This window comes from Hydra vulgaris, chromosome 05 (genome assembly GCF_038396675.1).
Source record: "Hydra vulgaris chromosome 05, alternate assembly HydraT2T_AEP".
In the NCBI taxonomy this organism is placed as follows: Eukaryota; Metazoa; Cnidaria; class Hydrozoa; order Anthoathecata; family Hydridae; genus Hydra; species Hydra vulgaris.
Genome location: NC_088924.1, coordinates 43,437,680 through 43,450,355, shown reverse-complemented (window position 1 = coordinate 43,450,355; position 12,676 = coordinate 43,437,680). Strand labels below are relative to the sequence as shown.

Sequence of the window (12,676 nt, the reverse complement as noted above, 5' to 3'; positions counted from 1 at the left end):
ATCAACCAATGACTCGTACAATTGGATTATGGTTGGGTGATTGTCAACCAATTCCTTAATGGCGACTTCCCTTACTTTCTCACTGTTTGCAACATTTTTGAGTGTATATCCTCTATAATATATGGGTGCAGAAGTGAACTCACATTATAGTATTTGACTCCAACGTCACAATTAAGTAAACTTTTCTCAAATTCTTCCTTAAAGTTTTGTAGGCATTCTGCAGCTTGATGGTCACGCCCTTTAACGTCATCTATGCTTCTTTTGCAAAGCAAGAAGAACTTTATGTATATATTTATATTTGAACTTTATGCATAGTCACTTGTTTTTCAGAAGACCAGGAATCAGAGCATTGCGTACATTCTGCCAGAAACGGTAAAATGTTGTAAATAGTATTAAACTCTAACTCATCCGGAATCAAACTTTAAAAATCTGGTTTAATTAGAGTTTCAAGAGAAACCAGTAAACCAACCTTTAATCATAGGATTGATTTGAGCATCATAAAGTTAGAATTTTATCTCGTTACTATTCGCTGAATGATCTTAAATGGTTCTGTATTTGGTTTCACGTGCTTCCACGCACGCTTTCTTGATGTTTTGCCAGTCCAATGAACTTTGGTGGGTCTTTTGAGCAAGTCCTTTACATTTCTTAATTATAGCATTAATTCTTTCTGATTCTAAAGCTTTTGTTTTTTTGATTCTAAAGCCTTTGTTAAGCAAGTCTTTAGCAGATGATCTGTACCGGTTAGATGATCACTTATCTCTTAAATTTCCTTGATTGCTTTCTTCATGTTGGCTGCAGCATCAGTAACACCTACTTTGTAAAAGTCTTCCCTCTGAAGACTACGAAATTAAGAAATCATCTGGTGTATTTCTTTTGAAAGCAAAACCCCTGAATCTCTCCTAATAAAGTTTTGGCAATCCAAAGATAAGTTTTTGAGTTCAAAGTCTTTGGTAACATAGTGCAATGTAAGAGAGACCAAGAGATCACCTTTTCTTGCAATCCATCCATCTGTAGTGAAAACTGCTATTTCACAATGCGGGATGTCTCTCTCATTTTGCATTTTTACATCACGTCTTACGTTGCGATAAATCATTGGCAGCTTGTATTTGGATAAGGTGTTTGGACTTTTTAGGTTAGCTTGAGGACAAAGATAATTCAACAGCATTTTGAAGCCAGCAGTTTCAATAACGTGAAACGGGAAGTTAGAGAGAACCAGTGCAAGGGTTAGGATGGTATCAAATTCTAACTGTTGTGCACTTTGTGAAGGCCACTTTATGGTTTCATTAAAGTCGTCCATTTTTGTTTAGTGGCTTGATAATGCACCATGTGGGTGGCTATTAGGCTTTTTATTTTTTTTAAAAGGACCAAATATCCTCTTATGGGACTGGACTTACCAGCCTCTGCTTGAGCATTCCTCTTTTCTTAAAGTTTCTTCTCTTCATTTTCATTATCAACTTTTTGCATCTGGTGAAAAGATTGCAGATTGCAGGATCTGAAAGAAAATAGTGGGGTTGTATATGTTTAAACGTATGCGAATTATAGTTTTTCAGTAGTAGATAGTTCATAAAAAGTAAATACATAAACCGCAAGACATCCCAGTCGGCAAATTTAGTTTTAACTGGGCATTAGAAACTCGTTTAAATACGTATCGATGTGGTATGTATGTTAGTCATTTTATCGTATCGAACACGCATTAGAAATACGCATTAGATGCGTATAAAGACAGGTATACAATACGACGCCTACAGGGTATCAGACTCGCATTTGAAACTCTTGAAAACATGTATAAAATACGATAAACAGAGAATATTCAATTCGATATTTTCCTGGTATTACATGCGCATTTAAAACTTTCCAGAATACGCATTATTTACAAATATATGTTAGCCATTTTATCGTGTCAAACGCGCATTAAAAATAGACATCAGATGCGTATAAAGACAGGTATACAATACGACGCCTACTGAGTATCAAACTCGCATTTAAACACGTATAAAACACGATAATCAGAGAGTATTCAATACAATTTTATTAACTAATATAAGTTCATAACATAATGATAATGACTAGCAGTAAGCAATCCGTAATACGGGTTATGAGTTATTAAATCATTAATAACAATAAAAACACATTAATAACTTGATATGTTATCTAAAATATTAAATACAAATTTATCTATAAATATTTTAACTTTGACTCCGTATCAGCAACTTCATTGCTTATAGGTAACGACATAAAGACCGCATTAACATCAGTTGAGTTCTTTTTAAAATCTGTCACAACACAAGTGCGAGAAAAGGAAAGTCAAGGAAAGCCTGCAAATACCTAAAAAAAGACATGAAAAAAATTACAATTTTTAATAACAAAAGTACTATTTGCATTTTATTGTTAGTAGAATTAGGATAATAATAAGAGAAAATATATGAACCTGTCATTTCGAAAAGGGCACAAGTCCATTTACTAAAACTTTTCAAAATCAACAAAAATATGATTTTTATTAAAATAATGCCTAGGTTGCTAAAGAAATTAAACATAAAAATAGATAAATAATGAACGTATATAATTTATGTATTTTTTATTTTTTATAAAAAAAACATAAATCATACAGAAATTTTTAATTCAAACTTATAAACTAACTGCTAAAAGTTTTGGACTTATGTCCTTTTCGAAATGACAGGTTCATATATTCTGTCTACAGAATAATTAAAAAAGATTATAAAAAGGCTAGACAACACAATGAATACATTGTTACTATAGTAACGCTGGCAAATAACACCACAACTTAATAAGATATTTTATCAACTTAAATACTTGGAATAAGAAGATTTTATTACAATATTTGAACAACCAAGGGACAATTATAGTTAAACAATTTGAGCAACTATATCATAAAATAGCAAGCAACTGGTAAAATATTTCTTATAAATGGTCATTATCATTTGTGGTATTAAGAAATACGTAAGAGCTCAGTAATTACATAAGTTTTATTAAATCTCCCACTCATCTTAGAGAGAGAGAAAGAAAGTGTTTCCAAAGCAGCATGTTAACAAATGATTAAAAGCACGGAATAAATACTAGTAACTGGTTTTATTATGTTACCAATAAACAAAATTATTTTTACCTTGATTAAAAGCTAATTTCTAGCATTTCTTAATTAGGCTCCAGCTTCTCTCTAACTGTTGACTAATGATTAATAGAGTAAATTTCATATCATACTAAATTTACAAAAATTAAAACTATGTTTCAACAGTTAGCTAACTAATCAAAAGATGACAAAGGATAGACAAATTAAAAAAAAAGTAAAAAAAAAAAACACAATTATGATAGAAATTATAAAAAAAAAAAAAATTATTTAGATTTAAAAGTGTTAATTGTTACTATAAATAATATTACATTAATAAATTTGTTGAACCTAATACTATCTATTTCAATTTCACTGTTATCATATTACCAGTAATCTTACTATTGTTACAATTGAATAAATGAACGTAAAAGAATCTTACAAATAGTGATCTTTTCTAATCAAAGACTTTATTTAAACTTGAGATTTATTGAAATCCATATCTTTTTATATGTTTACATACATAAGTCGTTTATCAAAAACATTAAACAATATTTATTTACATCAATTATTTTTAATTTAACAAAGAATCTACAATGCACAATATATATATATATATATATATATATATATATATATATATATATATATATATATATATATATATAAATACATATATATATATATATATATATATATATATATATATATATATACATATATAAATATATATATATATATATATATATATATATATATATATATATATATATATATATATATATATATATATATATATATATAAATATATATATACTGAAAAAAAAAAGGCAGATTTAAGTTTATAAACTTTTGTGTCAACAAATTACAGTCAGTTTTTCATGTTAAATACACAAAATATATATCTAATATAATATATATCAAATATAAAATAAATCCAATATAAAATAAAACAAAATAGTAAACTTACTCAAACTAGTATCAGTTACACCGTGTGAATTAACTAAAAAACACTTCAGTTCTTTTTAATCACTCTAAAAAATAACTTTCAGCTCTTTCCAATAGCACTAAAAAAAAAAAAAAACTTGCTTAGCTGAGTTGCCTCGTTTATAAGAATCTGAAAACATATAAGTAAAAAACCAAGAACAAACAAACATTTGTTTTTAGAACTACTGTATTTAAACAAATTAAATAAAACAAAGAATAATGCCAATTCTCCTTAAAAGCTAAAAAAAATTTTCAGCTCAAATTTGCTTGCAGACCTTGCTTGTAAAATAAAATGTGAATAAGAAACACATTTAGAAAAGCCTAGAAAAAATTCATAAAAATTTACATACATTTGTTCTTTTATATCGCATAAATCCATGATATAATAAATCTGAAATGAAAAAATGTAATTGATAAGTAAATACAAAGAAAAAAATCAAATATGAATCGAAAATCAATATATCTGATAGAGATAAGATGTCATGATAAGAGAGTAGTTGTTAAATATTGTTATTTCATGTTAGCTTTTAGACAACAAATCATGTTTGTACTTCATGGTTCTAAAAATTTAAATTGAGAAACAAAATGTATATACGGCAAAATGATTTTTCTGGAGTGGCTTTTAGTGAATGATTAAAAGCAGTGAGTTTCTATAATAAAACCACTTATAACTTTTAACAATAGACACCAACATTAAGGAAAGCCAAATGTAACAACGTTAGTAACATAAATAACAACTTTAAAACTTTACAACTTTAATAACAAGTCGCACACTTTGAAAACATGGAAACAACATAATATAAACATACATAATAACTATAAAACACAATACATTTATTCAACTTTATATAACATAAACAAACACCTCATATAATATTTATATACACAATAGATACATTTTACTCTATTTTAATGACACATTTATAAAACAATTACATAACACATATTACTACATACATATGTTTATCAAAACCTTTTTAACTTTGAACATAATATAAACATATATGCAAACTATAAACATATATAAAGTGAATTGCGCGAATAAAAAATTTAAAAATAACATGAAAAAATCAAAAAAAAGATTCATATATATATTTATATATATGAATATATATGTATATATAAACATATATCTCGTAAAAAAATATCAAACTATAATTATATTTAATTTAAATCAAATACTTATTGAATAAAAAGCAAAAAACAGATAAAAGAACTGCAATCCTTATAATAAAATTTAACGTTTAGCAACAATAAAATGTCAGTGTTGGCTCGAAATTTTAAATTATTTTTGTAAATTTTTTAAAAGAGTACAAAATAAAGGTACTGGCATTACAGAAATGTAAATTAAATAATAATCAACATAATAAAATATGCAAGGTATGAAATGAAAGGATTTATAATATATTTGAATTATATTAATTTAGGACTTCATAAAACTAAATAAATTTAAAAGTAATAATAAATATTTTTATGATAAAGTATCAGTAACTCTTTTAGTACAAAAAAGTACTGTAACTGTATTGGAGATATGCGATACTGCTTTAGCAGAAAGATATCTCTTCATACAACTTTTCATGTATTCCTGACTATTTCTTTTCAGTCCAGACACAAACTTTATACTAAACTTCTCAAGAGAAAACTTTTTAATTTAAATTATACTTTCGCACTTTCAGTTTAAGCATGCGCTTTAAAGCAAAGATTTTTGTTTTTCCGTTACATGTTGATATTTGATCAAAATCGGGTACGATATCATATCCGATTTTGATCAAATATTATAAATACGTATTTTTGATAAATAAGTGGTATTGAACTCGAATTCGAAACTTAAAACTAAATGCGTATTTTTCTGGTATCAACGGCGGTATATTATGCGTGATGAATACTCCGAGTATTTGCAATACTAGATATGCTGACTTGGATATTAGTGTGTTTTGAGTAATTTAAAAAATATTTTTTTAATCAAAAAATGTCGCATTGTACTCAGAAACTCCGAAATAATACATATTTACATAAATTTCATATATAAATTTAATAAACAAAACATATTCTTACAATAACTTGTTGTATAATACCTTTCACTTTTTGGTTTTTAGAATAAATATAATAAAATAAAAAACAAATTCTCAGTAAAACTAAGTACGAGTATTAACTTTAGTTTGTTTAATAGTAGTAAAGAAAAAGTATTTGTTTGCTTGTGCAAAAATTTCAAATTTCAAATAATTAGCATTTGCTATATAATTTATGTACTTTTTAGTTCTTTAATACCAAATGGTTGTGTTAAAAGGATAGTAACACAACTGCATGTTGTGTTATTGAAAATGTAAAATTTGTCAAAATTGTAGGTAGACAATACTACCGCTTACCATGCAGCTATGTTCTCAACCTTCTAACACACTGCATCGGATAACTAAGAACTAAAAGGTACAAAAATTATAGATAAACACTAATTTAATCGTAAATTGCACTTAAAAAGTATATCGAATATTTTGAACTTTAATATTTAAATTAATAATTTCTTTCCTTTTTTTTATTATAGCTTTTACACTTTACCATTTAGCTCAAAAATCCACAAAAATCCATAAAAATCCACAAAAATCCATAAAAACCCATAAAAAACCATAAAAATCCATAAAAATCCATAAAAATCCATAAAAACCCATAAAAAACCATAAATATCCATAAAAATCCATAAAAATCCATAAAAATCCATAAAAATCCATAAAAATCCATAACAATCCAAAAAAATCCATAAAAATCCATAAAAATCCATAAAAATCCATAAAAATCCATAAACACATAATTTGTAGTTCGCGGTGTACGTAGTTTAATGGATTTTTACTCTGGCTCCAAATCTGAAAATGCTTTGTTTTCATGGTTTTCTAGTTAAAAATAACCGTTTAAAAAAAAAACAACCTAAAAAAAGTTTTTAATTTAATACAAAAAAACTTTTTATATGAATTATGAGTTTTATTTAATAATTCAGAAGAACTTGATGAGTAAAACTTTTATTGTAAATTTGAGTTTTATTATTCAATAATAGTTTACCATTGTTAAATCTTTTAATAGAAGTTGATCGATACAAAACAATTAGAGTAGTACCGTTGATAACGATGAGCTCAGCGGCTTATAAGAAGCATACGATACAAAATTGTACGAAAAATCAAAGTGGAAAGCAGAGCAAGGTTGAAAATTTAAGTATTTCTATTGTTATTAGGAATGATTACGTGATCAGGAATTTATAAAAAGTATTCGATACAGAGATTTACGAAAAATCAACATCAAGCGCAAAATAAGGCTTGATGAATTTCAAATGTTTATTTTGCAAATAAACTGAAATTTCTCCACGTTTAATCATTTTGTATAATATTTTTTAAAGCATACTACATTTGTTTTGCTACCTTGTCGTGTTTTTTGTCGTACCCAGTGAGCACCTGACGTCTGGACGTTTACGTTACGTCTATAGGACGTCCTAGAACGTTTTGCGCCGGCTGGGTAATGAGACAATATCAAATTTCGAACCTTACTTAGCACAATATTTTATCAAAATCACTACATTCTATTATGTTATTCAATAGAGATTATTAGGCGTTTATGGAATTCATGATCAATTCTTAGGTCAACTGAACGTTTAAATAATTTCAATGGACGTCCAAAAGACGTCTGTGCGACGACCTTGTATTAATTGGACGTCTATATCCCAAGTCCATTAGATGACCATTATGGACGGCCGTCTTGTGTTGCATTTGGTATGTCTACCGGACGTCTCATCGACGTCTGAAATAGACGTCCATTCGTTCAAAAAAGACGTCCACACAACGTCTAGCGTGCCCACTGGGAGGATTCAAAACCATTTTATGATCTCGAAGAAATACCAAATATTTAAATAACCTTTTTCTTGTTTTTGTTAATTTCTATTTTATTTGTATTGATGCCAGATTTAAGCTAAACAAATGCTTAAAGCTTTTGTTTCATCAGTTTTTTTGAAAGAGTGACACCATACCGTAATAATACAGATCTATTTTCACTCACATGTACTTTTTATCTAGAAAGAATTATTAACTTGTAAAAGTATTTACCTCATAATAAAGTATTTACCTCATTATAACCTAGTCATTATCAGAATGTTTTCCTCAAGAAATGATTTACCTGTAAAAATTGTTCAGAATCTGTAAATGATAAGAGTTTTGCAATCGAAAAAAAAAAAAAGAACAAAAGATGTTGTATATATTTACTCTCAAAAAGTACTTGATCCTGTATCTCATCCTAAATTATTACTAAACTTGCGTTGTTTAACATAAGAGGTAGTTTAATAAATCGGATGACTAAATTTCTGCCCTTAACGTGTCAATAAGTCAAGGAAGTTTATTATCTAACCAAACTCGCATCGTTGGCGGAGTTTCTCAAGCATTATTTTTTATATCTAAATTATATAATTGATAGAGCTAACAATTTTGATTGCTCTATAAAGCTTTATGTCAGTATTTATTTTTTATTTTTATTTTATTTTATTTACACTTTTGCCGATAAAAAAAATTTACAGTCGTAAAAAAATAATTACATGACCGGGGCTAGAAGAAGACAAATTTAGTCTTATCATTAATCCCCAAAAAATGCGTCATTACTAGACAAAATATAGTTTGACAATAAAATATAGTTTCGATGTATATATTTCTGTAATATTGCCTGGGCAAACAATCATTTATCTTTCCTGAAAATTTATACAAAACAAAAGCAAGCTAGTAGATTAGTTTTGGGCGCAAGTAGATACGAAAGTGCCGAGCCGTTACTCAAGGAAATAAATGCTCTAAATGTATACAAACTAAATATATACTATAACTTGTTATTTATGTTTGAACTTCAAAATGAAATGATTCCAAAATATTTTTTTTAAAGTTTCACTCGAATTAATCATAAATATGAAACAAGAAATTCAATGAGTAATTACTACATCTCACCAACATCACTCAAAAAATCTGACTTCTCGACTATATGCTGGGGACCACGCTTGTGAAATTCGGTTTTTGACGAAAATATGAAAAAAATAAAATCTATTGCTACATTTAAAAGAACTATAAAAAAACACTTACTATATTTAAACATTACGTACATTCTCTCATTTTTTTAAAAAAAAATCGAAATTGTTTTGTATTTTTAATTTTTTATGTACTTTATTTAATTTTAATATTGTATTAAATATGTATATGCATATGAAGCGAATTAATTTTTTATTTTTTATTGTCTTTAATATGTATACGAATATGTACATATTTGTAATTTTTTATTTGTCATTTTATATTTAAACTTTATCTTAAATTTCTTCTTTTTTTAACTTTAAGTTTTTTTTTTAACTTTAATTTCTTTTTTAACCTTATAAAATTTTTAACCAATTTTTTTTTTTTTGTTAAAACTTATTAATTTAACTCTTTTATGTAATATTGGAAGATGTAAAATTTAATTGTATTTTTTTTTTGTATTTCACAAAGGGGCTTGATGATAAGTCATTTTGACTTCTAATTGCCCCAGTCAGCTTGTAATTATATATATATTTGTTTAAATTTATAGATAACATTGTAAAATGCGTAAAATGACGAAATAAATAGAAAATTCTAAAAAAAATCTCTGATATATATTATAAAAGAAAATTTAAATATATCGCATATCGTTTAAAATTTATAGTTTTTCAAAAAATAAGATATACCAATTGCTTTGTAAAATAAAAGAAACAGAATTTATTAAAATATTAAATGACAAAAATAACATTTAAGAATTGGTTTGAAAAATAAGAAAATATGATTTTATATAAAAACATTTTATTGGTAGAGCATTTTATTTTTTAACTTATTTAATTATATTTATAATACTTTTCATTGCCAATTAAGTAAAAGCAAATAAACAGTATAAAATAAAAGTAAAAGATTAATAAATAACGCAAGAATAAAAAATAAATTTCTCTAAAAGAAGATTATCATTTAAAATGATAAAAATATATGTACAGTTATTGATTAATTATGTATTAATAATCTAAAGTAATTAATTAATTAACTATTAATTATTGATTTCTAATATAAAGAAGTTTTATTAGAAAAAATTTTATTCATTTATAGTTAACAAAAGTAATTGCTTAAGTTTTGTTTTGAATTGGTTTAGAGAATAATTAGTTTTCATGTCATTATTTACCCAGTAGGCACAGCGACGTGACAAATACGTGAATTTCACGTTTTTTCGGCACGTGACATTTAGTTGACTTTTTGGTCCCCATGAAATGACCAATTCACATGATTTATGGGCCTGTTTTTCACGTTACTTTTGGCACGTGAGATTTAGGTAACTTTTTGGTCCCCATGAACTGTCTTAAAGACGTGCTTTTTACGTTAATTTTTGCACGTAATGTTTAAGTAAAAATTATGCTTTATAAAAACGAAGTGTTTGGATTCGTGTAAAGAAAAAAATTTCATCGTCGAGGAAATATTTAATACGTATTAAATTACATGGTTTTATTAGTCAGTATATTAGTTCTTGACATAAACATTTTGAATTTGTAATAAAAGCTGAACTTTTGTTAAAATATCCTCCTTATATCGAATAAGTAATAAGTACAAAGTCATAGATCTGCAACTTACGAAGAGCACGCTTCGATCCACAAAGAGCGCACTTCAAACTTAATCTAACGAACCAGTTGATATATTCTCCAATAAAAGCACGCTTCAAACATAATCTAACGATTCAGTCGATATTTTCTCCTATAAGAGTGCGTATCAAAAGTTATCTAATGAATCAGATTTAGCTGAAAAGAAACGAATAAAATCTTAGATTTAGATAATATGATTATTTATATGTATAATATGATTAAGATTAGACTTAGATAATATGATTAGGATTAGACTTAGATAATGTGATTATTTAGTAATTATCTTAAATCACAAACTTTTAAAACAAATCTTACTTGGTAAGTTGCCAACCGTTTTGGCAACAAGATTTTCTAGTTGTTTTCTTTTATCAAAATCATTAAATAATTTTAAGAAGACAATACTACATACAATATTGAAGAAAAAAAAAAGTCATTTGCCTTCGAATTTTATACTCTTATTGCTAAAAAATAAATAAGGATTTAATAAAAAAAGACATAACAAAAAAGACGACAGATAAATAAAAAAAAAAAGTACAAAATAAAAAATGCAAGTCTAAAAAAATATTGTTTATCTATATATATCTATATCTAATATCTGTCTATAGATAAATATATATCTATATATAAAGTTAATAACTAATGCGCGTGATTAGAAAAAGACCTGTACTCACCTTATGTGATAACATCTGTGTATTATGTGATAACATGATAATTTGTTTTCTTTGTTTTCCATCTTCTTATATTTGCACATGTTTCTGCATTAACTTGTTCATACATTAACTCACTAGATGCAAAGGTGACAGCCCACGAAGTTGCTTTAAATGAGTAATCTACAAAGTTTTCAACATTAATGGTAATTTTAGAATACACACAGAAAAATTATAACAATTTTTAAAAATGTAATAGTTACCACATAACCACACAACATTATGGTGGGAATTTTATATCATGATTTTCCTACCCATGGTGAGATTTTCACCTTGAGGCTCCTTTTGCTGTGGAAACATTCACCACGGCTAAGGAGCCTCATCTATCCCTAATTATATATAATATATTAAGTATAAAACTAAAAGTATGTATAATAAAGTATTTTCAAATTAGGTCACCAATAAATACCGAGTGCTGAAAATTCAACTCAGAATCAAGTTGCATTCTCCAACAAGATATGAACTAAATTAAATTCTTGCTACAGGGTGCAATCACAAAAGAAGACGAAGAGAGGGAAAAGTGAATTTTCTCAAACTTTAAAAGTTAAAAGGCTATTGTGTCTTACTACAGAATGATATTCCTAGTCATTAATATTTTATTATTAATAAGAAATTATTTTAGAACTTATCATTCGTCATGTAGTTTAATAAATTTAATAATAAATAAGTTATAATAACTTATTTATTATTAAATTAATTACACCGACAAATTTGACAGTCTAAAATATTATATAATAGGGTAAAAAAAAAAGTATACCTTGTATTAGGTTTTGATCTTTTGCATGTTGCAATATGAGAATTATCTGCCATAACGTTACACGATTTTGAACTAAGCTTTGTAATATATTTATTAAACCTAAATTGATAAAACTTAGATATAAAATAATATAATATGTTTAGATAAAATATTATATATGTGACATTTTATTTTTGTCACAAATGCATTGCGATGTTATAAGATATTTTATACCCTGATACTTTTTTTATTATTATAAAACTATAATGAAAAATAATTATATTATTATAAAAGTATAATAAAAAGTAATTACAATAATGAATATATAAACTACATATTTCAAATAATCATTATATTTAAAAAGTTTGGAAAATTGTTTGCGGAGATCATCCTGAAAAAATTCAGAACATTTTCCCCCTAATTTTTCCCTTAATTTTGCATTCAGCCAATTTGATGACAATAATATATACTTTAACTTGCATGTATGGAAAACTTTTCAGATATTTGGAAAAAGATAAATTTCAGAAAAATATCCGGTATTCCTGGAATATCCA

At 26.2% G+C, this 12,676-nt stretch overlaps 2 long non-coding RNA genes across 2 annotated transcripts; both read right to left on the bottom strand.

Moving 5' to 3' along the window:
- Positions 1 to 2,135: 2,135 nt before the first annotated feature.
- Positions 2,136 to 4,160, bottom strand: LOC136080070 (uncharacterized). The gene is made up of 2 exons (XR_010638430.1): positions 4,032 to 4,160; positions 2,136 to 2,325 (listed from the first exon to the last, which is right to left on the bottom strand). It is a non-coding gene; the product is annotated as an uncharacterized LOC136080070 (long non-coding RNA).
- Positions 4,161 to 11,350: 7,190 nt separating this feature from the next.
- On the bottom strand, positions 11,351 to 12,339 carry LOC136080069 (uncharacterized). Its single transcript, XR_010638429.1, has 2 exons — positions 12,144 to 12,339; positions 11,351 to 11,509 (listed from the first exon to the last, which is right to left on the bottom strand). It is a non-coding gene; the product is annotated as an uncharacterized LOC136080069 (long non-coding RNA).
- Between the last annotated feature and the right edge of the window lie 337 nt (positions 12,340 to 12,676).